Genomic DNA, 12,694 nt, shown 5'->3' with positions numbered 1-12,694 from the left:
GTGTGATGCCCTGATCCTAGGATGATCTGAACGGTAAATAAAGAAGTATTATAAAAGTTCCCTTGAGGGAATGAGGAGAAAGGGCAATATTCAATTTTCCCATTTGGAGAATTCCTGATATTCTCACAAGCAGTGAGAACAACCAAATCAATAGGCCAAGCCCTCAATTTTGGGGTTTGCCCTTATGAAACTTTTTCCAGCAAAGGACAGGCTAAGCCTACTTAAAATTAGGCCTAAGAGTCACCCCCAGAGAACCTGTTTTGTTGCTCTAATGTAGCCTCTCTCTTTCTCAGCTGACACGGCAAGTGTCACTGCCCTCCCTGCCTCTACATGGGACATGACTCCCAGGGGTGAAAACTTCCCTGGCAATGTGGACAGAAATCCTAGGATGAGCTGGGACTCGGCATCAAGGGATTGAGAAAACCTTCTAGACCAAAAAGGGGAAGAGAGAAATGAGGCAAAGTGTCTATGGCTGAGAGATTTCAAACAGAGTCTAGAGGTTATCCTGGAGGTTATTCTTACGCATTATATAGATATCACCTTTTTAGTTAAGGTATATTGGAGAGGCTGGAGGGAAGTGCCTGAAAATGTAGAGCTGTGTTCCTGTAGCCCTGTTTCTTGAGGATGATTGTATAATGCTATAACTTTCACAATGTGATTGCGTGAGTGTGAAAACCTTGTGTCTGATGCTTCTTTATCTACGGTATGGACAAATGAGTAAAATACAGGGATTAAAAATAAATAACAGTGGGAACAAACGTTAAATTTAGTAGATTGAAATGCTAGTGATCAATGAAAGGGAGTGGGAAGGGAGATAGGAAAAAATTAGGGGAACAAAGGCTAAAATATATTGGGTAGTTGGAAATACTAGCAGTCAATGAGAGTGAGGAGTAAGGGGTATGGTATGTATGAGTTTTTTCTTTTCATTTCTTTTTCTGAATTGATGCAAATGTTCTAAGAAATTATCATGGTGACGAATATACAACTATGTGATGATATTGTGAGTTATTGATTATATACCAAGAATGGAATGACCATATGGTAAGAATGTTCGTGTTCGTATGTTGTCATCTTTAAAAAAAAACAACTTCCCCATTTGGAGAATTCCTGATATTCTCACAAGTAGTGAGGACAACAAAATCAACAGGCCGAACCCTCAATCTTGGGGTCTGTTCCTATGAAACTTAGCCCCACAAAAGATAGACTATGCCTACTTAAAATTAAGCCTAACAGTCATCCCCAGAGAACCTCTTTTGTTGCTCAGATGTGGCCTATCTCTCAGCCAATACAGCAAGCAAACTCACTGCCCTCCCCATCTCTACATGGGACATGACTCACAAGGGTGTAAACACCCTCGCAACATGGGACAGAAATCCTAGAACGAGCTGGGACTCAAGGGATTGAGAAAACCTTCTTGACTAGAAGGGGGAAGACAGAAATGAGACCAAATAAAGTGTCAGTGGCTGAGAGATTTCAAATAGAGTTGAGAGGTTATTCTGGAGGTTATTCTTATGCATTACATAGATAACCCCTTTTTAGTTTAAGGTGTATTAGAGAGGCTAGAGGGAAGGGCCTGAAACTGGAGAGCTATGTCCCAGTAGTCACGTTTCCAGAAAATGATTGTATAATGATACAGCTTTTGCAAAGTGACTGTGTGATTGTGAAAACTTTGTTCTGATACTCCTTTTATCTATGGGGTGGACAGATGGGTAAAAAATATGGATTAAAAATAAATAAATAATAGGGGGACCAAATGTTAAAACAAATTGGGTAGAGGGAAATACTAGTGATCAATGAGAGGGAGGGGTAAGGGGCATGGTATGTATGAGTTTTTTCTTTTTTCTTTCTTTTGCTGAAGAAATGCAAATGTTCAAAAAAATGATCATGATGAATACACAACTATGTGATGATACTGTGAGCCATTAATGTAACCATGTATATTTGTTTACAATAAAAATATTTATATATTTGAAGAAAAAAAAGAAAGTGAAGAGACAACCTATAGAATAGGAGAATATATTTAGAAATTATTTATCTGATAGGAATTCAATATCTAAACTACATAATGAACTCCTATAATTATTTTAGTTCAACTAGTATCCAACTAGTTTCAGTGATATAGAATGCTCTACTTTCATACATCTTTGTCCTTCCCCCCTTATATTGTTATTGGCTCAGACTGCAGATTACATTTCTATACATTATATGACCATTAACACATGTCTGTTAAGTCATTTGGGGGTAAAAAGCAGTTATAAACCAAAGTATAATAGTACAGGATTTTATATTTACCTATGTAGTTCCTTTTATCAATGTTCTCTGTTATGGCTTTGATTTACTGTATAGTTTCCTTTTATTTCAGCCTAAAGGATTCTCTTTAGCATTTCTTATAAGGCAGGTCTTCTCATACTAAACTCTTTTGGTTTTTTATCTGTAAATATCTTAATTTTTCCTTCTACTCTGAAGGACAATTTTGCCAGACATAGAATTCTTGGTAGACAGTTCTTTCTTTAAATATGCCATCCTACTGTCTTCTGGCCTCCATGGAGTCTGTAAATTTAACTGGGGATTCTTTGCATATGACAAGCTGCTTCTCTCCTGGTTGTTTTCAAAGCTGCTTCTCTCCTGGCTGTTTTCAAAATCCTTTCTCTTTGGATTTTGAAAATTTTACTAAAATATGTCTTGGTATAGGGGAAGAGAGAAATGAGACAAAATAAAGTGTCAGTGGCTGAGAGATTTCAAACAGAGTTGAGAGGTTATCCTGGAGGTTATTCTTACACATTTTATAGATATCCCCTCTTTAGTTTAAGGTATATTAGAGAGGTTAGAGGGAAGTCCTGGAACTGTAGTGCTGTGTTCCAGTAGCCATGTTTCTTGAAGATGAATGTATAATGATATACCTTTTGCAATGTGACTGTGTGATTGAGAAAACCTTGTGTCTGATGCTCCTTTTATCTACGATATTGACAGATGATTTTAAAAAATGGATTAAAAATAAACAAATAATAAGGGGAACAAATGTTAAAATAAATTGAGTAGATTGAAATACTAATGAACAATGAAAGGGAATGGCAAGGGGTATAGAAAAAAAATAGGGGGAACAAAGGTTAAAATCTATTGACAGATGGAAATACTAGTGGTCAATGAGAGGGAGGGGTAGGGGTGGTATGTGTGTGTTTTTTCTTTTCTCTTTTTATTTCTTTTTCTGGAGTGATGCAAATATTCTAAAATATGATCATGGTGATGAATATACTTCTACGTGATGATATTGTAAGCCACTGATAGTACACCATACACAGAATGTTTGTATGTTAAGAATGTTCATGTTTGTATGTTGTTTTGGTTTGATAACACAAGATAAATTAAAAAAAAAATCTTTCCAACTACAGTACCAACCACAATAGACTCATATAACCAGGAATTATACCATATTTGTAAAATTATAATCCATTTAATTACTTATCCACAAAGCAAGTGAGTCAGAGTTTGAAATATCTACAAAAATCCACTGCTCTCAAATAATATCCAAAACAAACATAGGGGAGGAGGAATATCCCATTTCTCTAGACCCATGGTAACATATTTTCAAAACTTACTGAAATAGACCACACTCACTCATTTGAAAGGCAACTAATTTTTAAATCACTGTACACTGACTAATTTCTTCACCATCCACAGGCCAGGTTAAAATTCCACTAATTTTCTAATGTGTAACCTGTACATAAAATTCTGAGCTTATCATAAAATTCTGCAACTAAAGCAACCAAGTAACTTGCATACTTTGTATAATATGACTCCAACTGTTAAGAAATTAATCTGATACCAGTCATAAATCTAGGTTTCTAGAGATATGAATTTTGTCACTATTTTAAATTTTCTACAATAAAATTACTCCTAACATAATAATTTAAATGTACTGCTCCACTCTATGGATTTCAAAACCATTAATATGATTTTTACTTCTTACTAATATTATTACCTCATTGATATTTCCAAATGTGGCAATGGGTGCAATTAAAAAGTCCAATCATCCTTTACTAAAGTCTGTTAGATTCACTATCATCTTTAATTTGTGTCACCTAGCTGAAAAGAAATGTCTTGAAATGTCCATATTACTAAAAAGATCTGATTCATTTATTTCCTTGTATCAAATTTCCTTGTTAATATCTGGTATATTAGTACATGCTCTCTCAATGGCCCAACAAATCTTCCACATTTCTCATCTTTTTGGAAAAGCAAACAGAAAAAGGGGAAGGAGAAGCATGTCACTGCTTGCTGTTCTATCCTAACACTTAAATAAAGCTGTCACTTCTTAATAAATAAAAAATAATAGTAACAATAATAAAAAAAGAGGGAAACATTTTGGAAAAAGGTACAGAGCCCACATAGCCAGGGACCTTTGGAGATGAAGAAGGAAAATTCCCCTGGGGGAGCTTAATGAAACAAGAAGCCTGGAGAGAAAGTTAGTAGATATCACCATGTTCACCATGTGCCTTTCCAGTTGAGACAAACCCTGAACTTCATTGGACTTCTTGAACCAAGGCATATTTCCTTGGATGCCTTAGACAGGACATTTCTATAGTCTTGCTTTAGTTTGGATGTTTTCATGGCCTTAGAACTGTAAACATGCAACTTCATAAAGTTCCCTTTTTAAAAGCCTATATAGATAGATAGATAGATAGATAGATATGTCTTGGTATAGAGCTCTTAAGGGTCCTGCTTGGAGTTTGTTGAGCATTCAGGATATGTAAATACATTAGATTTGGGAAGTTTTCATCCATCATTTCTCCAAATATTTTTTCTGCCCCTTTCTTTCTCTTGTCCTTCTAGAACTTCAATGGTGCATATGTGGTATGTTTGATGGTATCTCATAGGTCCCTCAGGCTCTGTTCACTTTTCTTCATTATTTTTAATTTCTGCTCCTCTGCTGGTTTGAAAGGATGTGTGTTCCCTAGAAAAGCCATGTTTTAATCCTAATTCCATTTTGTAAAGGCAGCCATTTCTTCTCATCTCTGTTCAGCATTGTATGTTTGAAACTGTAATTAGATCATCTCTCTGGAGATGTGATAGAATCGAGAGTGGTTGTTAAACTGGATTAGGTGACAACGTGTCTCCACCCATTCGGGTGGGTCTTGATCAGTTTCTGAAGTTCTATAAAAGAGGAAACATTTTGGAGACAGGAAATTCAGAGAGCAGAGAATGCTGCAGCACCATGAATCAGAGAGTCCATGAGCCAGCGACCTTTGGAGATGAAGGAGAACGCCTCCCAGGGAGCTTCATGAAACTGGAAGCCAGGAGAGAAAGTTAGTAGATGATGGCGTATTCGCCATGTGCCCTTCCAGCTGAGAGAGAAGCCCTGACTGTGTTTGCAATGTGCCTTCTTACTTGAAAGAGAAACCCTGAACTTCATCGGCCTTCCTGAACCAAGGTATCTTTCCCTGGATGGATACCTTTGATTGGACATTTCTATAGACTTGCTTGATTGGGACATTACCTCAGCCTTAGAACTATAAACTAGCAACTTATTAAATTCCACTTTTTAAAAGCCATTCCGTTTCTGGTATATCGCATTCCAGCAGCTAGCAAACTAGAACAGCTCCTCACACTGGATAATTTCAATTGTCTTGTCTTTCAGTGTGTTGATCCTTTCTTCAGCCTGTTCAAATCTGTTGAATCTAATGAGTTTTTCATTTCAATTGCTATAATTTGCAGCACCAAAATTTGTTTGTTTCTTTTTATAATTTCCATCTCCTTATTCTGTTCAGACAGTATTTTATTAATTTCTTTCAGTTCTCTGAACCTGGCTTCCTTTAGCTAATTGAACATATTTAAGACAGCTGATTTAAAGCCTTTAATTAACACTCCAACATATAAGCTTCCTCAGGGATAGTTTCTGGTAATTTCTATTTACCTGCAAATGAACCATATTTTCCTGTTACTTTGTGTATTTTGTAATTTTCCATTGGGAACTGGACATTCTGAGTATTATCTTGCTATAACTCAAGAATCTCATTCTCCTGCTCCTCGGGGATTGTCAGGTTGTTGATTTTGTGGCTGTTGAAGGCTGGAGCCAGGAAACTGAGTTTTCAAAACTAATTCTGCTTCTAGACAGGGAGCAGAAAGAAAAAAGAGAAGGAAAAAAAAAAGGTACTGGCTCTTCAAGACTCTTCTGTCACTTTTACTGAGGGTGATTGGAACAACAGCCGCCCTCAGACCTGGCCCTTCAGCAATCTGATACAGCTAATCAAAAGCTGTGATCAGCAATCATTCCACACTCCCCTGGATTTTGGAAGCCTACGTCCTTACAACTCACCCCGGCACCAACAAGCTGTACCAGGAGCCTGGACTGTAGTCCCCACTGCTACCTGCCCCAAAGCTGAGGGATGATGGATGGAAGCTGCTGTAGGGAGGATGAAACTCACTAATATTACCAGTTTATCAGCCTTCTTCCTCCAGTTCTTCCCTGGATGCAGCAGAGTATTCCAAGAGACTCCAGAGTTTCAAAATAGTCAATTCAGATGGCTCTTGCCAGTTAACAGTTGTTTGTGTGGAGGACTAACACCTGGAGGTTCCCATTCATCCATCTTCCCACAATCCTCCTCTGAAAACTCTTTAATTTTTGTGAAAATGAATATTAAAATGCATCCCTTCATGGCTTCTGCTTTGCAGAGTTTTCTAAGGCCCTGATCCTCTAAAGTGGAGTGTGCCTTCAGCACCCCCAACACACTGCAACCTGTGTGCACCTTGGGGGTGGTCTCAGCCCATTCTGAATGCAGCATCTCAACAAATATTTGTAATTGAAATCATACATCACCGGAAATCTGTTTACCTTGAGACAAAGTACTTACAAGAAGAGAACTGAAAGATGAGTTACATTCTCAAGAAACTATTAGGATTCCAGATTTACTGACTGTTTCAAGTAGCACTCAGAGTATCTTCTTTTTTTTTCAAATAGAAGGGTTTTTTTAGAGCAAATAGGTAAGAAATTAATTAGATACAAATTAAGAGGACATGTGGGCACTTTCACAAGTAAAGAAAAATGGTAGGTGAGAGGCCATAGGCAATGTGGGCCATTTGCTTTTTTTTTTTTCCAATCATCACACAGTTGTGCATTCATCATTACAATCATTTTTAGAACACCTGCATCACTCCAGAAAAAGAAATGAAAAGAAAACAAGAAAAATCCCATACTCCTTATCCCTCCTTCTCCCTGACCATTAGTACTGCAATCTACCCAATTTTTTTAACCCCTTATCTCCCATGTTATTTATTTTTTATCCTCAAGTTTTTACTCATCTATCCATACCCTAGATAAAGGGAGCGCCAGCCATAAGATTTTCACATCACAAGGTCACATTGTAAAAGCTTTATAGTTATACAATCATCTTCAATAATTAAGAATCAAGACTACTAGAATATAGTTTAACAGTTTCAGGTACTTCCATCTAGCCACTCCAATACACCATAAACTAAAAAGGGATATCTATTTAATGCATAAAATAACCTAAAGGATAATCTTTCAACTCTGAAATCTCTCAGCCACTGAAACTTTATTTTGTCTCTTCCTCCTTTTAGTCAAGAAGGCTTTCTCAATCCCCTGATGCCAGATCCTGGCTCATCTTGGCAGTCCTGTCCACATTGCCAGGGAGATATGGACACCCCTGGGAGTCATGTTCCACGGACAGGGGAGGACAGTGAGTTCATCTGCCAAGTTGTCTTAAAGAGAGAGGCCACATCTAAGCAACAAAAGAGGTTTTCTGGGGGTGACTCTTAGGCATAATTATAAGTAAGTTTAGCTTCTCCGTTGTAGGAGTAAGTTTCTTAGGGGCTTACCCTATTTAATTTGTGTCCCCACTGCTTGCAAGAATAATAGGAGGGTGGGCCATGGTGGCTCAGCAGGCAAGAATGCTTGCTTGCCATGCCAGAGGACCTGGGTTTGATTCCTGGTGCCTGCCCATGTAAAAAAAAAAAAAAAAAAAGAAGAATAGGAATTCCCCAAATAGGGAAGCTTAATATTTCCTCCTTTCTCCAAGTCCCCCAGGGGGACTCTGCAAGTACCTTTTTATTCTTTGCTCAAATTATTGTGAGATGTATCAGGGCATTACATTAAACTACAAAGCAACAAGATCTTACTCCCTATTCAGTATTCCATGTAATTATGGTGTTCGAATAAACTGACCATACAAGTTAAATTAGATAATGCACTATCAAAAATATAAGTTTTACATCAAATAAACATCTCTTCTAAAGGCCTTCTTACAAGAAAAAGTTATGATTTTTTTTGTGAGAAATTCATCCTAGAGAAAAGATTTTAGAAAGCATACTGAGAGATGTTCTCCTGTCACATAAAACTTTCCTACTTGAACTCTTAAAAACACTTGAGGGTGGTGCAACAGTGACTCAGTGGCAGAATTCTCGCCTTAAATGCCAGAGACCTGATGTTCTAGTTTGCTAGCTGCTGGAATGCAATACACCAGAAATGGAATGGCTTTTAAAAGGGAGAATTTGATGAGTTGTAAGTTTACAGATCTAAGGCCGAGAAAATATCCCAATTAAAATGAGTCTATAGAAATGTCCAATCAAAGGCATCCAGGGAAAGATACCTTGGTTCAAGAAGGCCGATGAAGTTCAAGGTCTCTCTCTCAAGTGAGACGGCACATGGCGAACACAGTCAGGGCTTCTCTCTTGGCTGGAAGGGCACATGGCGAATACGGTGTCATCTGCTAGCTTTGTCTCCTGGCTTCCTGTTTCATGAAGCTCCCTGGGAGGCGTTTTCCTTCTTCATCTCCAAAGGTCACTGGCTGGTGGACTCTCTGCTTCGTGGTGCTGCAGCATTCTCTGCTCTCTCTAAATCTCTCATTCTCCAAAATATTTCCTCTTTTATAGGACTTCAGAAACTAATCAAGACCCACTCAAATGGGTGGAGACATGTTATTCCCTAATCCAGTTTAACAACCATTCTTGACTAAATCACATCATCCAGGGAGGTGATCTCATTACAGTTTCAAACATACAGTATTGAATAGAGATTATTCTACCTTTATGAAATGGGATTTATATTAAAACATGGCTTTTCTTAGAGGGCACACTTCCTTTCAAACCAGCACATTCCACCCTCTGGCCCCTAAAAAAGACATGTTTTTCCCATATACAAAATACATTAATTTCATAACAATATCAGAAACCTTAAACCTTTCAGTAGCAATACAAATGAAGCAGAAAATTAGAGACAGTATAAAATCTCATCAAGTCAGTTACAGCATGGTCTGTCCTAAGGCAAAATTCTTTCCATTTGCTCTGGACCTTTGAAAACTCATAACACGTTGTTTGCTGCCAACATACAAAGGAGGAACATTCATAGGATACATAAACACATTTCCATAGGGAGGAAGGAACACAGGGGTCACCAGATCTATACAGTTTCGAAAACCTGCAGGGCAAAGTCCATTAGATTTCAAAGTCTGAGAGTCATTTATCTTCAGGGTTTTAGAAAGTGGCAGTCCCACCCTTTCCAAATGCCTACGCAGAGGCCTGCCTCTCTCCAAATGCAACCTTGGGGGATTTGGGGGAGACCACCCTTTTTTCGGCTCCACCCTCTCCAAGCATCAGGGCTGCACCCGGGCTCTCTGCCATCTCCAGGGCATACACTCAACCCCTCCATGTGGTGGCAGCCAGGCTCTCCCCAAACCCCAAGAAATGTGCTTCACCTTCTCCAAGGCCTGAGGTGGCATTTCTTCCACTGCAGCGAGGTGGAAGGCCCATTCTCTGCCTTTGGGGCAAACTCACCCTCTCCACGTGCTTGGGTGGGTCTGCCCTCCTGGCCCGAGGCTTCTTGACTTTAGAGCTCAGTCTCCACGGCTTTGCCTCTGAAGTTATTTTTCCTCCAATGTGTCCCTTCTCTGAAACCCTCAGTCCAGACTGGCAGTAACTCTGTTTATACAGGTTCCACAGCACTCTCGTTGGCTTTCCATGCAGCAGTGTTGGATCATGCCCATCAGACATAAGGAGTTTCCACAAATCTTTCCTGGATAACTCCATATCTGATTCTGGCTTTCTCTGAAATGTCTGACTGGTTTCACATTTGGTTAAATCCACACACAGGGCACTATACTCTGGAGTCTCCCTTTCTGTAGGCCCAGAATTTTCCAGGACCTCAATTTCTGGTTTCTTTTTACTCAAGAGTTCAGTTTTCACCTTATCTCTTTCCTGTCGCATTTCACTATAAGCTGCAAGGAGAAACCAGGCTGCACTTTCCACATTTAATTTGGAGATCTCTTCTGCTAAATATCCAAGTTCATGGCTTTTATAATCTGCCTTCCAGCCAAAGCCACTAGTCAATTTTGCCAGATTATCTGCCATTTTAAAACAAGGGTCACCTACCTTCCAGTCTCTAATAACACGTGTCTCATTTCTAAGGCCTCATCAGAGGTATCTTTAGAATCCACATTTCTACCAACAATCTCTTCAAAGCATTCTAGGCCTTCTCTATCAAGCTTCTCACAACTCTTCCAGATTCTTCCTTTTATCCATTTAAAAAGCCGTTTCAACATGTTTGGTATTTGCAAACCACAGCAGCAGCACCCCACTCTCCGGTACCAAAATCTGTCCTAGTTTGCTAGCTGCTGGAATACAATACATCAGAAATGGAGTGGCTTTTAAAAGGGAGAGTTTAATGAGTTGTAAGTTTACAGATCTAAGGCCGAGAAAATATCCCAATTAAAATGAGTCTATAGAAATGTCCAATCAAAGGCATCCAGGGAAAGATACCTTGGTTCAAGAAGGCCGATGAAGTTCAAGGTCTCTCTCTCAAGTGAGACGGCACATGGCGAACACAGTCAGGGCTTCTCTCTTGGCTGGAAGGGCACATGGCGAATACGGTGTCATCTGCTAGCTTTGTCTCCTGGCTTCCTGTTTCATGAAGCTCCCTGGGAGGCGTTTTCCTTCTTCATCTCCAAAGGTCACTGGCTGGTGGACTCTCTGCTTCGTGGTGCTGCAGCATTCTCTGCTCTCTCTAAATCTCTCATTCTCCAAAATATTTCCTCTTTTATAGGACTTCAGAAACTAATCAAGACCCACTCAAATGGGTGGAGACATGTCATTCCCTAATCCAGTTTAACAACCATTCTTGACTAAATCACATCATCCAGGGAGGTGATCTCATTACAGTTTCAAACATACAGTATTGAATAGAGATTATTCTACCTTTATGAAATGGGATTTATATTAAAACATGGCTTTTCTTAGACGGCACACTTCCTTTCAAACCAGCACACCTGAGTTCCATTCCCAAAGCCTGCCCATGTCAAAAAACAAAAACAAAACAAAACAAAAAACCCACCTGAAAGGACAATTTCCAAATCTGCTAAAGACTTTACAAATGAAGAATTTCTGCTGTTTCTGAACATATTCGTTACAACTAAGAAATTACAGTATCTTCGGGTGACCTGGCACAAAAACTGACAGGTATGAGGGGTGGGTTGAGCAGAGACCTCACCCCTGCTTGGTGGGCACCTGATCCTAGGGAGGTGGCCTCTGCAAGCTGCTTCAACCAACTCAGAACCAGATCCTCCATTTGCTCTATCACAAGGTGTTCAGCTGAGGTTATACAAAATAAGGAAGTGGTCTCAATTCTGAATTTGTTTTATGACAAAAAAGGTTTTCTTCATTGTTAATGAATACAATTTTAGACTATTATTAAAATATTGATTTCATCATTTCTACTTCTGAGTTTCTTTTATAAAGTGCATGACTTTTTTTTTGCACTGTAGCATATATATACAATTTATAAATTGCTCACAATATAAATTGCTCACAATTTTCTTACTGCCTGGCATATAATCAGTCTAACTGATTATATGGTCAGTGCTTTGGTGGCTCCCTTTTCCCATTTATGTCTTTCTTCCACCTGAAATTAATATTAGTAAATTGCAAACCTTAGCATGTATTTGAGTGGCCTTGGAGGGCTTGTTAAAACACTGCTCCTGGGGTGCCCCCAGAGGGCCTGGCTCAGGAGGATGGGGCCAAGAAGGTGCATTTCTAAGAGGTCAGGGCAATACTGAAGCAGTTGCTCAGGGGCCACCCACACTTGGAGGGAAGAGAACTAGCCTTAAATTTCTCAGCAAGTTATCCAATCATGCTAACATTCATCTTTTTCCCCAGTGAGTTTAAATACCGCTTTATTATAAATTAAAGCGTGCAAATACATGGTCCTACTTCAGGACTCTCTGGTTCTTTATAATGACTTATTGTTATGAAAGTACCTCATAATTTAAATATTACATCTCTAAAATGTTTTATGCTCTAATACCTGTTTGCACTAATCTGTTCCTCTTACTCTTTAGATTTTTTTCTGGTTCACTTTGCGTAGAGTCTTCCAGAAAACCTGCAGAATCCAATTAACAAAGCAAACAAAGACAATCCTCTGTTGGTATTTTTATTGGTTTTTCACTGAAATTATGGATTAATCTAGGAAGAAATAATCATAACATTTATATTATCTCTAAGTACATGGTGTCTTTCCACTTATTGAAATCTTTTATGTCCCGTAAACTTTTCAAGTTTCCTTCGCACACACACTCAGTTCTTTGATAGCCTGTCACTTTGTAAATGGGGTCTTGTCTTTCACCACATATTTATCAGGTTATTGTTCACACATGGGAAAACAGAGGTGATGCTACATGTTAGTTTTGTAACC

At 38.8% G+C, this 12,694-nt stretch overlaps 1 protein-coding gene across 1 annotated transcript in view; it reads right to left on the bottom strand.

Moving 5' to 3' along the window:
• Positions 1–12,694, bottom strand: part of PRPF6 (pre-mRNA processing factor 6) — a 69,091-nt gene that overhangs the window by 34,765 nt on the left and 21,632 nt on the right. The gene's annotated exons all lie outside the window — the stretch shown is intronic.

The sequence above is a fragment of the Tamandua tetradactyla genome, chromosome 1, assembly GCF_023851605.1.
Source record: "Tamandua tetradactyla isolate mTamTet1 chromosome 1, mTamTet1.pri, whole genome shotgun sequence".
Taxonomy (NCBI): Eukaryota; Metazoa; Chordata; class Mammalia; order Pilosa; family Myrmecophagidae; genus Tamandua; species Tamandua tetradactyla.
The sequence above is the reverse complement of the archived record's forward strand: the minus strand, read 5'-3'. Positions and strand labels throughout refer to the sequence as shown.